This window comes from Hypanus sabinus, chromosome 24 (assembly GCF_030144855.1).
Source record: "Hypanus sabinus isolate sHypSab1 chromosome 24, sHypSab1.hap1, whole genome shotgun sequence".
Taxonomy (NCBI): Eukaryota; Metazoa; Chordata; class Chondrichthyes; order Myliobatiformes; family Dasyatidae; genus Hypanus; species Hypanus sabinus.
Genome location: NC_082729.1, coordinates 6792394 through 6814687, shown reverse-complemented (window position 1 = coordinate 6814687; position 22294 = coordinate 6792394). Strand labels below are relative to the sequence as shown.

Genomic DNA, 22294 nt, shown 5'->3' with positions numbered 1-22294 from the left:
TTACAATATTTTAAATTAATTCTGCATGGTTCAGCAGAGAATTTCAAGGTCAGTTTTGTATGGTTTTTGCTTAATCCCTCACGCCTTAAAGAATCTTGACTTATTTGTTGAAGAATTTGAAATGTCAGTTTAGTTAACACAAACAAGAAATCACAGTACCCTGATCTTCCTGTCAAGTGCATGATCAATAAATTTTAAAAGGAGAACTAATTTCCTTTACATTCCTGCAGGCTTGAAACATAGTATTTAACATAATGTTCCTTGTGAGCCTTGAAGCTGCTAAATGAACCGATAAGGATTTTATTCACCACGAGTATTTGGTGATGAATTCCTTCTGAAATCCAGGGGCAGAGGGGAATTTGTAAGCAATTCAACGTGGCGGAGCCAAGCAGAGGTGAGGCAGCAGGCTCGTCGCTAAGAATGAGGAAGGCCCGAGGTTCGATTGATTTAGGCACTGGGCCGAAATCAGAAAGGTTGGGTACGGGCTGAATTGAGGCAGCGGGGTCCAGGCCCAGAGCGTATCGAAGCGATGGAACCTAATGTTTGGATGACAATTTAGGTGCCAGGCCAAACTGGAAAGGTCAGGTACAGGCCAAATTGTGGCAGCAGAGTCCAGGACCCAGAGCCAGAGAACACTGAAGCGACTGAACTCGACGATTGGATGATTTAGGTATCAGGCTAAATTGAAAAGGTCAGGATATTGGGGCCCAAGGCAAGGGAGTGAACTAAGGGCCTGTGGATAGAATCTCTGTCTTCAGTTCAGAATGCTACTTGCTTGCGTAAATTGTTTGCATGATTTGCTTTTTTTTCTGCAAATTGCGTGTTTGATGGTCTTTTTATATGGGTTGTTTTGTGTTTCTTTTCTTGTGGCTGTGTGATAGGGGACAAATCTCAAGGTTGTTAATAAATGTGAGAACAATTGAATTTTCTTCAGCGTAAGAGTTACTTGTCTCCAAGAGGCTACAAACTTCTTGTAGGGTTTGGAGGCTTGCGTGCCTCACTGACACAGAGGGCTATGCTGGCTGGAGTCAGGGCTTTATTCTTTGGCTCTTGGTAGGTAGTTACCCATGCCAAACAGGTCAAAGGGTAGAGGTCAGACTAAGAGTGGTCCACCGGTCCTCCAGGTTCGGGGATTCAGCTCAGGACTAATCATCCTAATTGGTCAGAAAACAAATTGTTACAGAAATAGCAATGAGGTATCCTTCTACATCTGAGAGCGATGGTATTCCTGAGACTCCACCCAGGACTTGCATGATTGACCGTTTTGTGGTTTTATAAAGCAAATCCGTCCATAAGTAGGTCCAGATCTCAACACTCACTCTTCATTCTTTTTTGCTAGGTTCTGACTTCAGTGTTAAGATGGTGGTGGTTGTCTGTCATGTCCAACATTGACGGGGAACCTGTGTGGGAGAGTTTTTAAAGTGGAAAATTCTTTGCACTGGGCCAGTTCCACTCTCTCGACTGAGAGGAAGCTACTGACGTGATGAAGGAAGGGCCGAGCACCGTCAGAGATGGAGGTCCTTCATAGCCGCCCTAAACACCAGCAGCGTAATGGGCAGCAATTAAGTATAAGAGATACTTGCTATAAATAAACATTTGCTTTGCTGAGAAGATTGAGGCACCAGGTTTACACTGGAATGACTGAACATATCTGTAATGTGGCAGCAAATGGTGGGAGTGGCAGATTGCCACAGCTGGTAGAGCCACTGCCTCACAGTGCCAGAGACTAGGGTTCAATCCTTAGCAAGGGTACGGTCCATGTGGAGCCTGTGACTGTATGGGTTTCCAAACAGAGCCCAAAGATGTGTTTGTTGGCAGGCTAATTGGTTGTATGATTCCCAATGCCTAGTTGAGGGTAGAGTTGGGAAGGAGGGTACAATGTACAGAGTAAATTTAATTATCAAACTACATACTGTAAATGTCACCATATACAACCCTGAGATTCACTTCCTTGAGGGCTTACTCAGCAAATCAGTAGAATAGTAACTATCTCCAAACTAGGGGTTTCAATTGGAGTGCAGAAGACAACAAACTGTGCAACTGCAAAAAGAAGAAACAATAATGTTAATAAATAAGCAATAAATATCAAGAACATGAGATGAAGAGTCCTTCAAAGCGAATCCAATGGTTGTTGGAATATTTCATTGATGGGGCAAGTGAAGTTATCGCCCTTGGTTCAAGAGCCTGATGGTTGAGGGGTAGTAATTGTTCGTGAATGTGGTGGTGTAAGTCCTGAGGCTCTTGTACTTCTTCCTGATGACAGCAGTGTGAAGAGAGCTTGACCTGGATGGAGGGGGTCCCTGATGATGGATGCTGCTTTCTTGCCACCGCCTTTCATGTAGATGAGCTCAGTGGTGGGGAGGGTTTTACCCTTGATGGACTGGGCCGAATCCCCTACTTTTTGAATGATTTTCCTTTGGTGGGCATTGGAGTTTCCATATCAGACTGTGATGCAGCAAGTCAATATACTGTCCAGTACAAGTCATAGATGTTGTGCCAAGGCCCTCTATACCTTGGACTGAGTCATGTCATCTGCAGAAATTCTTCGATGACTCGGCAATAGTTGGGTAAATAAAGGGAGGGTGGGAGGATGAATACAGGGTTCTGGTGGGAGGACTTTGTCAAATGGTGCAAGCTGAATCATTTGCAACTCAACATTAGTAAGACTATTCTGGGCATGTTTCTTTTATCCCTTTGTTTCAAGGCAGGTTAGACGATGAAGTCTGAGACTGGGTAAACAGAACACAGAGGGACAGGGAATTAATGAGGTTAAATGGGAGGAAAACAATAAACTTTATGGTCAGCACAGTCATGATGGGCCAAAGGGCCTGTGTCCCTGCTGTACAAATTTGTCAAAAATTCATTATAGCTTATTTCCATAAATAGAAAGTGAGGTGTGGGGAAGAAATGGAAATGTCTGAATCACTCCTTGAATGACCCAGGGGATAGGCAAAATGTCCTGTGTCTTTGTGTCCACTTGTGTCTTTATGAAACAAGTCGGTCCATACATAGGCCCAGATCTCAACACTCACTCTTCATCCTTTTGAATAGGTTCTGACTTCAGCGTTAAAACTGTGGTAGTTGTCTGTCATGTCTGTGGCCTGTGTGGGAGAGCTTTAAAAGTGGAAAAGCCTTTGCACTGGGGCAGTTCCACTCTCTCATCCTCAGAAATCCAGGTCCAGTGGTACGGACAAACATCACAAACTGGGGTCTTCCTTGGTCGCAGTGGATGACCGTGACATCTCCTGTGTCTTGTCATGTCCTTCGCTCTCCACAGAGCGTTGTAGAACCGCCTTCCTGGCCGTTGGATCTCCCCACATATCTCATCCACCCAGACTGCCAGAGCTGGTTTTGCATGCTGGGACAGCCATGTCCTCATCTCACTGGGGTATGAGGCCTGCTGGCTACCCTCACCTGGTTTAGCCCACCTGTCAAAGCAGTGTATTGGAATGTGGTCACTACTTGGAGCCACAGGTGACAGCTTAGTGTCTGGTGGGGACCAAAGGTGAATGAGCTACCCCAGAATGGACTTTACCAGAGGTACTACCCCTTCCCTGGATACTCCATATTCCCCATTAGAACTGTAAGGGTTGTAAGATGATTTCAGCGTATTAAAATTATGAGCTAAAATGGTAAGGAGATAATTCTGAACAATAATTTTTTTTTTCAAAAGTGTTGCTTCCTCTGATTTTTTTTGTTTATGATAGACTGTGTAAAGCTGAACACAAATATAATTTCAGACGACTGGTATCACACAGGAATTTGGAGAAACAAGAAATTAACTTTTATTGAATAAAATGTGTTTAATTGCATCATGGTGCTGATGTTTTGCAATAGTTCAACTAAGCTAAAAGTATTTTGTTGATAATTTTTGTTTGTATTCAGTGCTTGAGGCTTCTCACTTAAGTGTCCAACAATAATCAGCCAGTATTGATGGATTCCAGTTGCCCTGATACCGTTTCTCCATGTCCGCAACGTCCTGGTGAAACCTTTCACCGTGCTCGTCACTGACAGCACCAAGACTTGCAGAGAAGAAGTCTAAATGGGAATGCAGAAAATAGATGTTTATTGGCAAGTTGCACTTCATGGTTTTGTATGCTTGAAGCATGTTGTCATCCGACAGCATGTAGTTTGGTGCTCTGCAGTTGCAAAGAAAAGTTTCAACACATTCTTGAATGCCTTCCATGCAATTTTCTCCGGTCCCACTAGAAAATCTTCAAATTGCCTGTCAAATCAAACCTGTTTGATTTGTGGACCAGCAAAAATGCCTTCCTTAATCTTGGCATCAGTTATTCTGGCTTGAATTATGAATTGAAATAACAAATACAGGCAATTTCAAATAAATGATGTGTGACAGGGAAATTTCATGGTGATTTTCATGATCAGCAGCTCAAAATCCATAAAATACACCCAAAAGTATTCAGGAAGCAAAATCTTTGTTGTCCAGTGTAATCTACATAGTCAGGTGTAGACAGGTGACCCTGATCCAAGTCGAGTTCTAATACACCTAATCTCCATCTGTTCAGTCCTAATTTAGAATTGCTGATGCAAGCAGATGTTCCAGCCAATGCTTATCCCTCAAGTAATATTTTGAAAAGAAAAGATTAACTGGTTATCAACATATTTCTGTGTCTGAACCAGATTTTTTGTTTCCTGTCACACAACAAGTACTTCGTAATGTCCCGTGGGTCATACAGAGGTTATGAAAGGTGCAGGGAAATTTATCTTTTTATAAAAAGGAAGGAATGCCTTACACTTCCTTTGGTAGAGATGTATCCCCAACCAGCCACCCGATGTCAGTGATAATAAACCTAATTCTGACTCTAAAGAGGTTGGAGTCCATAATTGAGGATGAAGTTTCAAGGTACTTGGAGGTGTACAATAAAATAGGCCGAAGCTAGCATGGTTTCCTTATGGGGATATCTTGCCTGACAAATCTATTGGAATACTTTGAGGAAGTAACAGGCAGGATAGAGAAAGGAGAGTCAGTGGCTGTTGTTTACTTGGATTTTCCGAAGGACTTGTACAAAGTGACACTGCTAAACAATGCAAGAGCCCATGGTATCAGAAACAAGATACTAACATGGATAGAAGATTGGCTGACCGGCAAGAGGCAAAGGGTGGTAATAAAGGGGGCCTTTTCTGGTTGGCTGCTGGTGACTAGTGGTGTTCTGCAGGAGTCGGTGTTGGGACTGCCTTTTTCTACATTATATTTCAATGATTTGAATTATGGAATTGGTAGCTTTTTGGCCAAGTTTGCAGATGATACAAAGATGGGAGGATGGACAGTTAGCGTTGAGGAAGCCGAGAGTCTGCAGACGGACTTAGACAGATTGGGGAAATGGGCAAAGACGTGGCAGATGGGATATTGTGTATTGTCATGCATTTTGTTTGAAGGAATAAAGGTGTAGATTATTTTCTAAATGGACAGAAATCTCAAAATCAGAGTTGCAAATGGTCTTGGGAGCCCTTGTGCACCAGTACCAGAAGGTTAACTTGCAGATTGATTCAATGGTAAGGAAGGCAAATGCAATATTAGCATTCATTTTGAGAGGAGTAGAATATAAGAGCAAGAATGTAACGTTGAGGCTTTATAATGCCTTTGTCAGAACTCATTTGGAGTATTGTGAGCAGTTTTGGGTCTCTTACCTAAGAAAAGATGTGCTGGCATTGGAGAAGGTCCAAAGGAGGTTAATGAGAATGATTCAGGGAGTGAAAGGGTTAACATATGAGGAGCATTTGATGTCTCTGGGTACATACTCGTTGGAGTTTGGAAGGATGAGGAGAGATCACATTGAAACCTATTAAATATTGAAAGGCCTAGATAGAGCCTCTGTGGAGAGGATCTTTCCTATGGTGGGCAGTGTTAGACCAGAGCGCACTGCCCCAGAATATCCATTTAGAACTGGTTAATGTTCCATCCTGTTGGGTGCAGTCTTTCATTGATTCTCTTGTGTTTGTTGTATTTACTGTGAATGCCCAGAAAAAAATGAATCTCGAATGAATGTCAGTGTAGTATATGGTGGCATATATGTGCTTTGATAATAAATTCACTTTGAATGTTGTAGAGAGAAATAAGGTCATTCTTCAAATCCAGAAGAAAGTCAGAGATGGACCCAAAACGGACAAATTATTGAAGCTGCTTTGTAAGCTTTCCTTTGGACTACGCTGGCCAGGGAGATCTTGATGACTGGGCATCTCAGGATCTCCATGCCTACCAGCCAGGCTTGTGGTGATGATCATCATAACCTATTGTCCTTCAAGACAGACAGATGCCAATGAAGTGGAATACGGTGTTGGAAAGTGTATGGTCATGCACTTTGCTGTAGGAATAAAGGCATAGACTATTACTTAAATGGGTAGAAAATTCAGAAATCAGAGGTGCAAAGGGACTTTGGAGACCTCTTGTAGGTTAACTTTTAGGTCGAGTCAGAGGTAAGGAAGGTAAATGCAATGTTAGAATTCATTTCCAGAGGACTAGAATATAAAAGAAAGGGTGTAGTGCTGAGGCTTCATAAGGCATTGATCAGACCACACTTGGAGTATTGTAATATGCACAATGTGCTGGAGGAACTCAGCAGATCAGGCAACATCAACGGATGGGAAGAAACAGTCAAAGTTTTGGACCGAGACTTTTCATCGGGATCTGCTGAGCTCCTTCTGCACGCTGTGTGTATCACTCCAGATTTTCGTCATCTGCAGTACCTTTTGTATCTTTGACTTGGAGTGCTGTTAACAGTTCTGGGTCCCCCATCTAAGAAAGGACGTGCTGGCATTGGAGAGGTTCCAGGGGAGGTTCACAGGATTGATCCTGGGAAGGAAAGGGTTAACTTCCAAGGAGCATTTTAATGGTTCTGCCTGTTCTTGTTGGAATTTAGAATTAACGTTGAAACCTATTAAATATTGAGAGGTCTAGATAGAGTGGATGTCAGGAGGACACTTCTTATAGTGGGTGAGACTAGGACCAGAGGGCACAGGCTCAGAATAGAAAGACATCCCTTTAGAACAGAGCTGAGGAGGAATTTCTTTAGCTTAAAGGGTGGTGAATAGGTGGAATTCATTGCCACAGATGGGGGTGAAGTCATTGTGTATATTTAAAGCAGAGACTGATAGGTTCCAGATTAGTAAAGATATCAAAGGTTCCGGGGAGGAGGCAAGAAAATGGGTTTGAGAGGGATAATAAATCAGCCATGCTGGAGTGGTAGAGCAGACTCGATGAGCTGGATGGCTTAATTCTGCTCCTTAGTCTTCTGGTATTATGAATTAGTAGCAATAACTTTAAGGAAAAGTGTGAGTCTTGTTACTAGGATGGTGGGGTGGAGATACCTCTCTATAAAAGGAGGTGCAAGACCTACCTCCCCTCTGCTAGTCTGTAAGTCAACCTTGGGTAAGGTATGAGCAGCTGGTCCATATCACATCTGATTATAAGACCACTGATGCCAGACAATCTTTGAAGAGTTTTCATAATGGCTGGGGTCACCTGTCTTGTAAAAACACTGTCCAGAAGAAGGCAATGGCAAACCTCTTCTGTAGAAAAAAATAGCCAAGAACAACCATGGTCGTGGAGAGACCATGACACCCACGTCATACAACGTGGCTCGTAATGTGCAAACACATTGTTTCATTTTTCATAAAATTATAACATTAATGAAGGGTTTAAAAAAATTGTGGGGCGGCACAGCATGCCTTGTGCCGTTAAGGGCACACGTGCCATGGGTTTGCCACCCCAGGTTTATTGCGGGTTGATATATCATTGTCATATTATGGAGGTACAGTGAGAAACTTTGTTTTGCATGTCATCCATGCAGATCATTTCATCAATGCATTGAGGTAGTAGAAGGGAAAGCAATAACAGAATACGGAATAAAGTGTGACAGTTACAGAGAAAATACAGTGCTTGAATACCATACGGTGCAAGGGCCATAACAAAATTAATTGTGAGGTTAAGAGTCCACCTTAATGTACAGTACTACACAAAAGTCTTAGGGACATATAAGGTATATAGCCAGGGTGCCTAAGACCTTTTGCACAGTCCTGTAGTGACTCCCATGTATTGCACTGTTCTGCTGCCACAATAAAAAATAAACAGATTTTATGACATGTGGGTGATTTGGGTCTCTATTATGGACTGAGAGTGGGAAGCAGACAGGGAGATGGGAATTGTGGTTGGGAAAAGGGGAAGGGAAAGGGAAGCATCTGTAATGATCAATAAACCAATTGTTTGGAATCAAATGACCCTGCTTGGCGTCTCTGCGCTGAGCGTGTCTGCAACTGTGCCACCACCACCCCCCCCCCCCCCACCCCACCCAGTCCCTGGTATTCCTTCTCTGTTCCCTCCTGTGGCACTCCACCCTCACCATCCCCAATATCGTCTGTTCCCACCAGGTTTACAAACCTGCTCTCCGCTCCACATTGACAAATACAGTACTGCGCAAAAGTCTTAAGCACCCTAGCTATATATGTGTGCCTAAGACTTTTGCATAGTACTGTATAAGAGGTTTGTTAATAGTCTTATAAAAGTGGGATAGCAGCTGTAATTGAGGCTGGTGCTATGAGCTTTCAGACTTCTGAATCTTGTGCCTGACGTGAGGGGTGAGAACAAAGAACACCCGGGGTGTGTGGGGTATTTGATTATGTTGGCTGTTTTAACAAGCATGAGTCCAACATCTAAATCCGGAATCTATTCCCCGAATCGCCGCAGTGACTCCTCTTCAAAATACACATCAGCGTTCTCTAGAGCGGAGGTTTGATAGAGGTATAGAACGTTATGAGGGGCAAATGCATGCAGGCTTTCTCCACTGAGTGTGGGTGAGGCTAAAACTAGAGGTCATGGGTTAAGGGTGAAATGTGAAATGCTTAATGGCAACGTGAGGGGAACCTTCTTCATTCAGAGGGTGGTGAGAGTGTGGAAGGAGATGCCAACAGAAATAATGGAAGCAGGCTCCAGCTCAACATTTAAGAAGTTTGGATAGGTACATGCAAAGTGGGGGGGGGGGGGGGGGGCGTGGGGGGGTGGCAGGGTATGAAGGGATATGGTCCAGGTCAATGGGACTAGGAAGAAAAGTAGTTTGGCATTGACTAGATGGGCCAAAGGTCCTGCTTCTGTGCTGTAGTGATCGATGAATGTATGACGCTTGGAACACTTATTTTAACATAACACCATCTGGTCACCTCTGCTCCTAATGCCTCTACCCATGCCTTAAGCCTTGACTGATGCTCTTCCAGGGGACCTCCCTTATGCTGCTCTCTGTAACCTGGGTCATTACCCTTCTACCCTTAGCAACACACTCAAACGCTGGAGGAGATCAGCAGCTCAGGAGGCATCCATGGAAAAGAGTGAACGGTCGACGTTTCGGGCCAAGATCCTTCATCAGGACTGGAAAGAAAGACAAGAAGTCAGAGTAAGAGGGTGGGGGGGGGGGGGGGAGAAGTACAAGGTGGTAAGTAATGGGGGAGGGGTGGTAAAGAGCTGGGAAGTTGATTGGTGGAAGAGATAAAAGGATAGAGAGAAAGGAGAGGGCAGAAGACAATGGAAGAAAGGAAAGGGGAGGAGCACCAGAGGGAGGTGAGAGGGGAACAGGAATGGGGAATAGTATGGGGGGGGGGGTCAATTTCTGGAAGTTTGAGAAATCGATGTTCATGCCATTAGGCGGGGGGGGGGGGGGGGGGTGGCCCAGACAGAATATAAGGCACCGCTCCTTCAACCTGAGTGTGGCCTCATCGTGGTGGTAGAGGAGGCCATGGACTGACATGTCAGATTGGGAATGGGAAGGAAAATTGAAATGTGTGGCTGCCGGGAGATACAGCTTTTACTGGCAGATGGAATGTGTGTGCTTGGCAAAGTGGTCTCCCAAACTACCCGGTGATTTCCAGCATCTGCAGATTTTCTCGTGTTTGTTGTCCTAGTATGCTTATATCTCTTTACATGCATCAGACGCCAATCTCTCAAATCCTCTTATCTTGCTTTCAAACCTTCCCACATTTTCAACCCTCCCTACCTTTGTAATCTCCTAGAGAGCCTCTACCCTTTTGCTGTAATAATGTGATAAATTTGCAGAGATACATAGGATGTTGCCACGACTGCAGATGGGGTGAAACTATCCAGGCTGGTGTTCTTTTCATTGGATCAAAGGAGATTGAAGTGATATCTAACACAAGTGCACTCATTTTGAAGGAAAGACCCACTCCACTTGCCAGAGATGTCAATAGCTAATATTATTCAAATACATTGTAAGAAAAGCATATCCAGCTGGCCAGCAATCCCCCAGTTTAATCCAAGCCTAATCATGGGACAATTTAGAATGACCAATTAACCTGCCAAACGGTATGTCTTTGGACTCTGGGAGGAAACCAGAGCACCTGGAGGAAACCCACACAGTCACGGGGAGAACGTACAAACTCCTTACAAGAAGAGGCTGGAATTGAACCCAGGTCACTGGTACAGTAAAGCATTGTGCTAACCCCTATGCTACCGTGACAGCCCAGTTTTCTATAGCCTCAGGTTAGTGTCACCTGTACTGCAGTGTCTTCAACTCTCCAGGTTCAAAGCTTTGGACTTCAACCCTCAAGCAACTCTCTCTCCCTTTCCACATTTTTAAATTCCTTAAACCCCCAATCTTTGTTCAAGCTTTAAACTGTTTGTCTTCATTTCAAGGCTTGGAACCAATTACTTCTTGTTTGCTCACTCTCCCTGTGAAGCACATTGAGATGTTTATGATCAATTACAGGCTATATGTAAATTAGAAAATGTTGTTGCTGTTGTTTACGTATAACAACTCCCAAAGCTTGTCATCACAGCTATTATGGTTGTCTGTTGTATCCAACCATGACAAGAAATCAACGTGGGGGAGATTTTAAAGTGGAAAAGACATTGAACTGGGGCAGTACCACACTATCAGCCTTGGAAGTCCAGGCTCAGTGATGCAATGATCACAACTGGTGTCTTCCTTGGTTGCAATGGATGACAATGACTTCTTCTGCGCTTCATCATGCTCTTCATTCACCACAAGGTATTGCAGAACCATCTCCCTAGCTGTTGGATCTCATTGTAGATCTCATCTGCCAAGTCTGCTGAGCTGACTGTGCATGCTGGGACATGCAAGTCCCTAACTCACTGGGGTATGAAGCCCACTGACTTCTCTTCACTTGGTTCAGCCCACTTGTCGAAGCGATGTACTGGGCTGCGGTTGCGGACGCACGCATGTATAGCTGCTTTGAACCTCAGGTGATGGTTGAGTATCCAGTGGAGTCCAAAGGAGAGTGAGCTACCCGGAATATGGACACAATAAGCCCTTTCACCAGAAATGCTTCCCCCCCCCTTGACAACCCTTACACCCCATTCCTAACATAATCCCTTAAAAAAAGCATGAATTAGCGATCTCTACCAGTGATGCAAGAGAAGAACCCATAAGACAGTTCTTCTTTGAACAATGCCAGAAGTTACTTCTTATCCACTGCAGGCCACCTTGAGATTAACATTTCCTCGGAAGGATGGCATCGTTAACAATACAGCATATTTTCTGTGCTACTTTGACTTTAAAAAAACTAAAATCTGTTTCCACAAACAGCTGGCCATCCCAACCAGAAGGGTAACTCAATCTTTCCAGTCCAGTGTTCCAAGCCAATGGTCTTCTGCTCTTCCCTCATGATCATCATGATCATGAGTCAGGTCACATGACATGGGCGATCATGGTCACCATGATCATGATTGATCTGAGCAAATTTTTCTACAGGAGTTGTTTGCTGTTGCCTTCTTCTGGGCAGTGTCTTTACAAGACGGGTGACCCCAATCATTATCAATACTTTTCAGAAATTGTCTGCCTGGCATCAGTGGTCACATAACCAGGACTTGTGATATGCACCATCTGCTCATATGACCATCCACCACCTGCTCCCCTGGCTTTACGTTACCCTAATTGGGGCAGGGGCTAAGGAGGTGCTACACTTTGCCCTAGAGTGACCTGCAAGGCTAGTGGAGAGAAAGAATGCCTTACTTCTCTTTTGGCAGGGGATTATCTCCACCCCACCACCCTTTCTCCAATTCTCACAAAATTCCATCACTTCCTTCAGCTACTGTATCTCATCATCCCTACCAGATCTTCCCCGTCATCTTGCTTTCTGTGGCAAAAGAGGGATGCTTGTAACTCTTAAGGAGTGAGTGAGGACTGGGTTAAACTTGGGCCAAGACCATCTCAATCCAAAACTCCAAGCTTGTGTTCTTTTAATGGAAAACTTGACCAGAGTTGAAAATTTTTTAGAAAATGAGCTCAGAACTTGGCAGGGTTTGTAAATCAGATAAAAACTGTTGTTTATCTTTCTGTTTGCTTTGGCTTTGTTGTCCTTTTACTGGTCACTTGTTTCTCCCACTTGATATCAGATTCTGTGCAGAGTCCAATTAATTGATCCTAGATTACGGGCCAATAGAAGTCAATCATCAACAACAAGACCTGCACTTGTGTGGCTTTTTTACTTAGCAATACATCCCCAAGGATTTTTTTTTTGCAAAACCAATTCCCAACCCCAAACTCCAACCCAAAAACTCAACCCCAAATCCCAACTCAAAACCCAACTCAAAACCACAAACCTTAAACCCCAAATACAAACCCAAACCGTAAACCCCAACTCTAAAGTGAAAACCCAGTCCAACCACAACCTCAAGCCCAACCCTAAAGCCAAAACCCCGAAACACAACCCCAGCACAAACCCCAAACCATAACCTTGAACCCGAACTCCAAAACACAACTCGAGCAAAAGCCCCAAACCTAACCTTAGTGTCTTAAACCTCAACATTCCACCCACCCACTCCACCCTCCACTCCTCCAGCCCCAACCCTAAACCAAAATGGCAGATGCAACCCTGAGCACCAAGCCCCAAAGTACAACCACAGCCCAACCCTCATACACAAACCCAATCCCAACTTCTTAAATCCCAACACCCCACCAACCCACACCAGTCCCTACCATCCAACCCCACCAACCCTAACCACCACAAGCCCACCCGATTCTACAACACTCTACCCCAACACCTGCTCCCTCACTTCCCTCACCACCCCTTCTGTCTTGGATAGATACATGGAAAGGATAGGTTACAGGGATTATGGGTCAAGCAGGGCAAATGGGTCTAGAATAGGTGAGAAGTTAGTTACATTCAGCACGGTCCAGCTGGGCTGAAGGATCTCTTTCCACGTTGAATAACTAGAATTTACTGAAGGAATCTGGAATTAATCATGGGAATAAAATTGAGATGTAACTGAAAGTGTGATTAAAAACTTGCTTCTGAATGAACAACCTATTAGACAAAGGGCCTGAAGCATTGTTGAGGATCCCTACCACCCGTCCCACAATCTCTTTGACCCACTGCAATCAGGAAGGACGCCAGGACTAGGACTGCCTGTCAAGGTAACAGCTTCTTCCCTCAGGCTGTGAGACTAATGAATACTCTGCCACCCCCAAGGTCTGAGTACTCGAGCAGTGAGCTATTTAATGTTTACTGTTTGCATGTTCTCCAAGAGGACCACAACCTTGACATTGGGCTTGGAGGCTTTCATGCCTCAGTGACCCAGAGAGCTATGCTGGCTGGAGTCAGGACTTTATACTTTGGCTCTTGGTAGGGTCACCCATGTCAAATAGGTCAAAGGGCAGAGGTCAGACTAAGAGTGATCTACTAGTCCTCCAGGTTCGGGGGTTTAGCTCAGAGCTAACAACCTCAGTGGTAACACAAAACTGTTAGAGAAACAGCGGTGAAGAATCCTTCTTCATCTGAGTGCGATGGTATTCCTGAGTCTCCACCCGGGACTTGCATGATTGACAGTGGTGAAAACTGGGGCCCTGACACGATGAAGGATTTCCGAACACTGCCAGAGATGGAGGACATTCATTGCTGCCCTAGATGCAGTGGTGCAATGGGCAGCAGAGAGAGAGTTTACATTGTGGTGTACTACATGCTCTTTGAATTATATTTTATTAACTTACTTATGGTAATATTTTGCTTTATGTGCTGTACGCAATATACAGTATGCTTGTATGGGTGTACCGTGGTCCAGAGGAATGCTGTTTTATTTGTTTGTATATATATACAGGCAGGTGACAATAAACTTGAACATACTGGAGAGAAAGAAAGAAAGAAAGAAAGAAAGAAAGAAAGAAAGAAAGAAAGAAAGAAAGAAAGAAAGAAAGAAAGAAAGAAAGAAAGAAAGAAAGAAAGAAAGAAAGAAAGAAAGAAAGAAAGAAAGAAAGAAAGAAAGAAAGAAGCAATAAATATTGAGAACGTGAAATGAAGAATCCTTGAAAGTGAGTCCGTAGGTTGTGGAAACATTTCAATGATGGGGCAAGTTAAAGTTGAGTGAAAGTTATCCCCTTTGCTTCAGGAGCATGACGGTTGAGGGGCAATAACTATTCCTGAACCTGAAGGCTCTTGTGCCTTCTTCCCTGATGGGAGCAGTCAGCAGAGAGCATATTCTGGGTGGTGAGCGTCCCTCATGCTGCTTTCCTACAACAGACATTCATATAGAAGTGCTTAATGGCTGGGAAGACTTTACTCATGATGGACTGGACTATATCTATTACTTTTTGTAGGAATTTTAGTAGGATTTTCCATTCAAAGGCATTGGTGTTTCAATAGCAGCCAGTCAATATACTCTCCATTACACTTCCATAGAAGTTTGTCAAAGTTTTAGATGTCATGTCGACTCCCTGCAAATTCCTAAGGATGTACAGATTTCACTTCCTGTACGTGCTGGGCCCAGGACAGGGGTTGCCCAAAATAATGACACCAAAGAATGCTGATCTTGTCCACTTCTAATCCTCCAATGAGTGCCAACGAGCCATGGACATGCTACGTTGGCGGCAGAAGCATAGCGACCCTGCGATCTGCCCCCAGCACATCCTCGAACTGCGTTGGTCATTGACGCAAGCGGCACACATCACGGTGTGTTTCGATGTACGTGTGGCAAATAATCTTACACCTTTTCACTGGGCTTGTGCAACCAAACGAAAATAGCCTCCAACGACAGGAATAGAAATGAAAACAAAGATTTTTATGGTGTGCAGATACGTATTGGACAGATAACCAAAAGCTATTTCTGGAGCTGTTTAAAGATAGCTCAGAATGTGCAACGCAAGCTGTCTTCCTGTTCAATCCTTGCCTATTGCAGGAGGCTGAAAGGCTTTCAAGGGGGTTAAGTATCATCGTTACATGCACTTGTATTGAGGTCATAGTTGTATAGTTTATGAGCACCACACAGTCCATCAATCTGCCAAGTTTGGGGGTGTTTAGGGAGCGTTAGGTCTGGCATCATTGATTTATCTTGCATGAGCAGTACGCTTTGCAGGTGCAAACTACAAAGACTTTACACAGCTGTGCAACAAGGCAACTGCCGTGCCTCTGTGGCCTATGAATTGTGACCGAATTTCGAAGAGTTTGGTATCAAGATGTAAGCGGAGAAGGTGTAGAGTGCTTAGTTTCAGACCTACGTAAGTGAAGAATATATTTGCTTTCCGCATACATCGAATGCACATTCTCACACAGCCTTCATTCAAAGCCTGGTCGCAAGCAATGCCTCCTGTTACAGACTCTGGCAGAATCACCTTTTAATCCGTTTCATTACTTCGAGGAGGTTTTACTCAAACTGCAGCGAAAAATGCAAATTTTGATCTAATAAATAACAATGAGAAAACCAGAAGCCATCTGTTTACTGTGCTATGTTAAACCATCAACAAGATCCTTATCTGCTCTGTCACAGGGTTGCGTCGTGGTTTCAGATTGGCTGCAATTTTTAGTATGCATCTGAGGGGCAGCACAACAGCATTTGCGGTTAGCACAACACTTTACAGTACCAGGCGTTCAATTCCCGCCACTGCCTGTAAGGAGTTTGTACGATCTCCCCCGTGAGTGTCTGGGTTTCCTCCGGGTGCTCTGGTTTCCTCCCACAGTCCAAAGACGTATTAGTTAGTAGATTAATTGGCCTGTGATTAGGCTAGGATTAAGATAAGGGTTGTTGGATGGCATGACTCAAAGGACTGGAAGAGTTTATCCCACAATGTACCTCAATAAATAAATAGACATTGACATGAGTATTTTTTTTAAAATTGATGAACAGCAATTAAAAACAGTTTAGTATTGGTTGGGTTTTGTAAATGATCTCTTATAATATATTTGCATAATGGGCTTATACAACTCCCGGAATAAATCTCATTACTGCGTCTTTTCTGGTGAAGTAAGATGTCACTTTGATCCTCCATCCCACTTCCCACTCTGACCTCTCAGCCCCTTGATCTCTGACACTTCCAACTAACAGCAGTGTAACCTAAAGAAACAGTGTCGCTTCATCTTCCAGCCTTCGCAACATAACACTAGTTCCATAGTTTCAGGCACAAAAATGCTGGGCACACCCTCTTCTCATTGCTACTATCAGGGAGGAGGTACAGGAGTCTGAGGTCACACACTCTGCATTTTAGGAACAGCTTTTCCCTGCTACCATCTGATTTCTGAATAGACATTGAATCCATGAACACTACCTCACCATTTCTTTCTTTTTCTACTCTCTTCTTGTATCACTTTTTAATTTAAGTTTTTGTATATAAAGTGGAAAAGCACATGTATATAGCTAAGGTGCCCCAAGACTTTTGCATAATATTGTAGTAATTTTATGTATTGCACTCTACAGCTACCACACACAAAAAAAAAACAAATTTCATGACAGATGTGAGTGATGATAAACCTGATTCTGATATGGGTCTCTATCGTGGACTGAGAGTGGGAAAAGGAGAAGGGAGGGGGGAGGGAGCGGGAAGCACCAGAGAGATCTTCTGTAATGATCAATAAACCAATTGTTTGGAATCAAGTGACCTTTCCTGGTGCCTCAGGGCTGAATGTGTCTACACCTGTGGCCCCGGTCGACCCCAGCACTCCTTCTCTGCCACCCGTCACTCCCCCCTCCCGTGGCACTCTGACCCCCGACAATTCCAAACGTCCTTTGCTCCAGCCAGATTTACAAATCTGATCTCTGCTTCACATTGACAAATACAGTACTGCGGAGAAGTCTTAGGCACCGTAACTATCTATCTGTGTGTCTAAGACTATATATATATGTGCACCTGACTGTAATTGATGGATTTTATTGTTATTGTACTGCTGCTGCATAACAATGAATTTCACAACATAAGCTAGTGATATTAAACCTGATTCTGATTCTAAATTCAGCAGGCCAGGCACCATTGATTGAAGAATAAACAGCCGTAGCTTCAGGACAACACCCTTCAACAGGGCTGGAAAGGAAGGGGGAAGGCGCCAGAATAAGAAGTTTGGGGAAGTAAAAAGAAGACAAGGCTAGAGGATGATAGGTGATGACAGATTGGGGGGAAGGGGTATGACCATGGCCCATTCTCCTCTTTCATCAGATTTCTTCTGCAGCCCCTTACCTTTTCCACCGATCGTCTCCCAGCTTCTCACTTCAAGTCCTCCCCCACCCCCCAACTTCCCCCTCACCTGGCCTCACCTCTCCACTTCTAGCTTGTATGCCCCTCTCCCCACCTTCTTATTCTAGCTTTTCCACTCCCCCCCCCCCACTTCCAATACTGATGAAGGGTCTCGGCCGAAATGTCAACTGTTTATTTCACCTCCATAGATGCTGCCTGTGCCACTGATTTTCTCCAGCATTTTGCATGTGTTACTCTGGATTTCCAGCTTCAGGCATGGTTTTGCCTTTCCATTTACACTGCCTCTGGACCTGGATTTTCCAACCTGAGGTCCACAGACCCCTTGGATAATGTTAGGGGTGCATGGCGTAAAAAACAATTTGGCAGCCCCTGCTCTAGACCTTCACCCCTTCCAGGTTCAGGAGCAGTTATTACCCCTAACCATCAGGCTCTTGAACCAAAGGGGATAGTTTCACCAATCCCAATACTAAACTGATCCCTCAACCATTGGGCTCACTTTCAAAGACTCCTCATCTCACGTTCTTGATATTTATTGCTTATTTTTAATATTATTATTATTTTTGAAACATAATACAGTGAATGCCTGCAAGAAAACGAATCTCAGTTGTATATGGTGACAAATAAAGTTCAAAGTTCGAAGAAAATTTTCTTAGCAAAGTACATATATGTCAACCCTGAGATTCATTTTCATGTGGGCATACTTAATAAATTTGTAGAGTAATAACCATTCTTCAGATGACTCAACGGAGGCCGGCGATCAATTCTATGCTGTGGATTGCTGGGGCAACGGGGGCGAGCAGCTGATGCCAGGAAGGGTCAATAAGCTTATCAGGAAAGCTGGTTCTTTTCTGAGGGTGGAAAAGGATTTCCTTGTGACTGAGAGGAGGACGCTGCAGAAGCGGTGGGGCCTTATGGACAATCCCTCTCACCCCCTCCATGACAAACTGGACAAACTGAGGAGAACCTTTAGTAACAGATTGATTCCACCGAGGTACACCACTGAACGCGACATGAGATTCTTTCTCCCTGTGGCTATGAGACTCTACAACTCCTCCTCCTGAAGTATGTAAGTACAGAGTTTCATTGTACATCTGTATTTGGCATTATTACTTTTTAGCACACATTTTGTATTTATTTTTGTACCTCAATGCATACACTTTGTATTTTGAAGTCTATATTTCTGACTGAGCAACCTTGCAACAATAATTTCCTTCGGGATAAACAAAGTTTTATCTTCTGTTATCTTATAACAGAATCAATGAACAGCTACCCAGCTTGGGCATTCAACCAGAGTGCAGACGAGAACAAGCTGTGCAAACACAAAAAGAAGAAACAATAATAAATAAATAAGCAATTAATATTGAGAACATGACACGAAGAGTCCTTAAAAGTGAGTCTATAGTTTGTGGGAACATTTCAATGATGAAGTTGAGTGAAAGTTGCCCTCTTTGCTTCAGGAGACTGATGAATGAGGGGTAGTAACTGTTCCTGAACCTGGTGGTGTGGGTCCTGAGACTCCTATACCATCTTCCTGAAGGCAGCAGTGAGCAGAGAGCACGTTCTGGGTGGTGGGGTTCCCTGATGATGGATGCTGCTTTCCTACAATGGAATTTCATGTTGATGTGCTCAGTGGTGGGAAGGGTTTTATCCATGATGGACTGGACCATATCCAATACTTTTTGTAGGATTTTCTGTTTCCCTACTCGCCTGTCCGTTTACCCTCCACTATTGATCTGTAGAAGTTTGTCAAAGTTTTAGATGTCATGCCGAATCTCTGCAAACTCCAAAAGAAGTAGAAGCGCTGCCGTGCTTTCTTTGTAAAACGAGCAAACTTCTGCAGATATACCGTTGACAGTATCCTGGTCTGGTGCGGCAATTTTGATGCACGGGAACGTGCGGAGCTGCAAAGAGTCGTGGACTCAACCCAATACATCACTGGCGCATCCCTCTCCACCATCGGTAGTATCTATAGGAGATGCTGCCTCAAGGAGTCCATGTCCGTCATCAAAGATCCCCTCTATCTGCATCATGGCATCTTCTTGCTAGTACCATGGGGCAGAAGGTACAGAAGCCTGAAGTCCCTCACCACCAGTTTGAGGAACAACTGCTTCCCTTCAACCTGTTAGTTAACCCCCCCCAACTGCAACGACCCTGATTATTACCTCAGTAAGGCAACACCATGACCACCTTGATCATTTTGCACCAAAATAGACATGTATTTTGTGGGTCTGCTTGTCCTTTCTTGTTAAAATTTGTCTATGATTTATGGTTAATTTGTTTACCTTGCAGACGCTGCTCATACGTTGCTATATGCCTGTGATGCTGATACAAATAACCCTTCATTACACTTTTGCACACATGTGCAAAGTTCAAGAACTGAAAAATAAGACAAGCTTGCAAATGAAAAATAATCCGGAGGTGTCAAGAGTCCTTGGAAAGTGAGTCTGTAGGTTGAAGAAGAGTTCTGAGTAGTGGTGAGTGAAGTTATCCACGCCCGTTCAGGAGGCTGATGGTTGTTCCTGAACCTGGTGATGTGAGACCTAAGGCTCCTGTACTTCCTGCCCCATTGTAGTAGCAAGAAGAGGACATGGCCTAGATGGTGGGGGTCTTTGATGGTAGCATGCATATGCATTCAAAGGTTTTGCCTGTGATGGACTGGGCTGTATCCACCACTTTCTGTAGACTTTGCCATTCCTGGGCATTGGTGTTTCCATACCAGGCAGTGATGCAGCCAGTTCAGACACTCTCAAATTTTAAAGCACATTTATTATCAATGTATGTATACATTATACAACCTTGAGATTTATCTCCTTACAGGCAGCCATGAAACAAGAAACTTAAAAGAACCCATAAAAAAAGAATGAGTTCTGACAAACATCCAATTGCAGAGAGGAAAAAAGAGCAAATTGTGCAAACAATAAAAGTTAGGAAATAGCATTTAGAATGAAAGTGAATTCTCAGATACAAGGCCTAGAGCAGGCCCACAGCCTTAGCCTCAGTTTAGTATGTAGGGGAATAAACATCTCAGAGCCCACAGACACGGACCCTGGAGCAGCCATAGCAGGCCCAAAGCCTTAGCCTCAGTGCGGTGAAGAGATGAGTAAATGTTGCAGAGTGGCAAATGGAATCAGTCCGACCCTCGCCTCTGGTTCTGACACCCTGCCTTATCAAACCATCTGGCCCAGTGTTTAAATTATCTAAACATTGGGTCATTTCTCACTCTCGGACCCGGGCTCTGCTGGATTGATACTCTCTGGGCCTGGACCCTGCCGCCATGTTTCAGCCCGTATTTGATCTTTCCATATCAACCCCGCACTTAGATCAGTCAAAGTTCGCTCTCGGTTTAGGTGAACGGGACTTGAATCTGCCTCCCCTTTACTCCAACTTTTCACCAGTACCCTCTCCCTGATTTGGAAACATAGAAAACCTACAGCACAATACAAGCCCTTTGGTCCCTAATGCTGTGCCGAACACGTACTTACTTTAGAAATTACCTAGGGTTACCCATAGCCCTCTATTTTTTTAAGCTCCGTGTATCTATCCAGAAGTCTCTTAAAAGACCCTATCGTATCCACCTCCACCACCATCGCTGGCAGCCCATTCACGCACACACCACTCTCTGCGTAAAAGACTTACCCCAACATCTCCTCTGTACCTACTTCTAAGCACCTTAAAACTGTGTCCTCTTGTGCTAGCCTGGGAAAAAGCCTCTGACTATCCACGTGATCAATGCCTCTCATCATCTTATACACCTCTATCAGGTCACCTCTCATCCTCTTTCGCTCCTATTTTCAAAAGGTATGCTCTGGAATCCAGGCAACATCCTTGTTGATTTTTTTCTCGAATATGCTTCGATGTTGCCCTGACCTTGCCTCACATCCGCATACTTCGCCCCTTGGCTCAGCCTCGCCTCTTCATTGTTTTCTGTGATCGCTTGCCATAATCTATTACAGAAAAAGTGTTATTAGTAACGATTTTATGACATTTCTAGTTTTGTGAACCACCAGTAAGCTGTCGCTTGCCCTCCGCTGTGCCATCTTAAGCTGAAAGCTTATTTGTGCTTTTGACAAGAAATTGGACATTGAATTGACTTTATATCATGTTCTGAAAAGATTTGAACTGGTGATCCAGGGGCAGGCATGTCATGCAATTAGTAAAGATTGACTAATCCTGCACACTTCAGGAAAGATCCTTAGCCCATTTCTGGTAGGTGTGCTTCTTTATTGAATAAGCTATTAGAGACCAACAGAACATTCAAATGAATGCTTTAACTCTGAGTTCCCAGTAAGTTGAAAGTCAAATAAGTGATTTAAATGTTGTGGCTAGAGATCTCTTTAAATAGAATTGATTTGAGCTGCTATTTCCAAAGGGACAGGACTGCTGCAAGAACAGTCTTCTCACTAATGACGGAAAGTGTGAATTTTCTGTAAGTCTCTGCAATATAGAACTCGATAATGCTCAAAATTCCTTCAAATTCTCTGTCACAAATCCAATTCGCTTTTTAGTCCGGATAAAAAGGAAAATCAATACAACCTCAGTGCAGTCGCATCAGCACTGAATCCCAACGAGAATGAAATATTAACTATAAAAAGCAGATTTCAAAAGAACACAGTATGGAGGTTACACTTAATAATGAACAGTGCTCACCCAGTTGCGTTTTAAATCGTGAATGTAAGCTGCTTTAATGATGTTGTAATAGCTCCTGATATTATTCTTAGACGCCACACAGGGAGTGGGTTGTTGTTGATCCTTTCTGTGCCTTGTGGCGCATTGGACAACAACCTTGCCACTTCTTTTCCTTCAGTCTGTTTTTAATGAGGCCGCGTTGCTAGCTTGACGCTCAACCCAGCACGGACGGC

At 43.9% G+C, this 22294-nt stretch overlaps 1 long non-coding RNA gene across 1 annotated transcript; it reads left to right on the top strand.

Moving 5' to 3' along the window:
* The first annotated feature begins 310 nt into the window (after positions 1-310).
* Positions 311-3812, top strand: LOC132380758 (uncharacterized). The gene is made up of 2 exons (XR_009507848.1): positions 311-394; positions 1340-3812. It is a non-coding gene; the product is annotated as an uncharacterized LOC132380758 (long non-coding RNA).
* The last annotated feature ends 18482 nt before the right edge of the window (positions 3813-22294 follow it).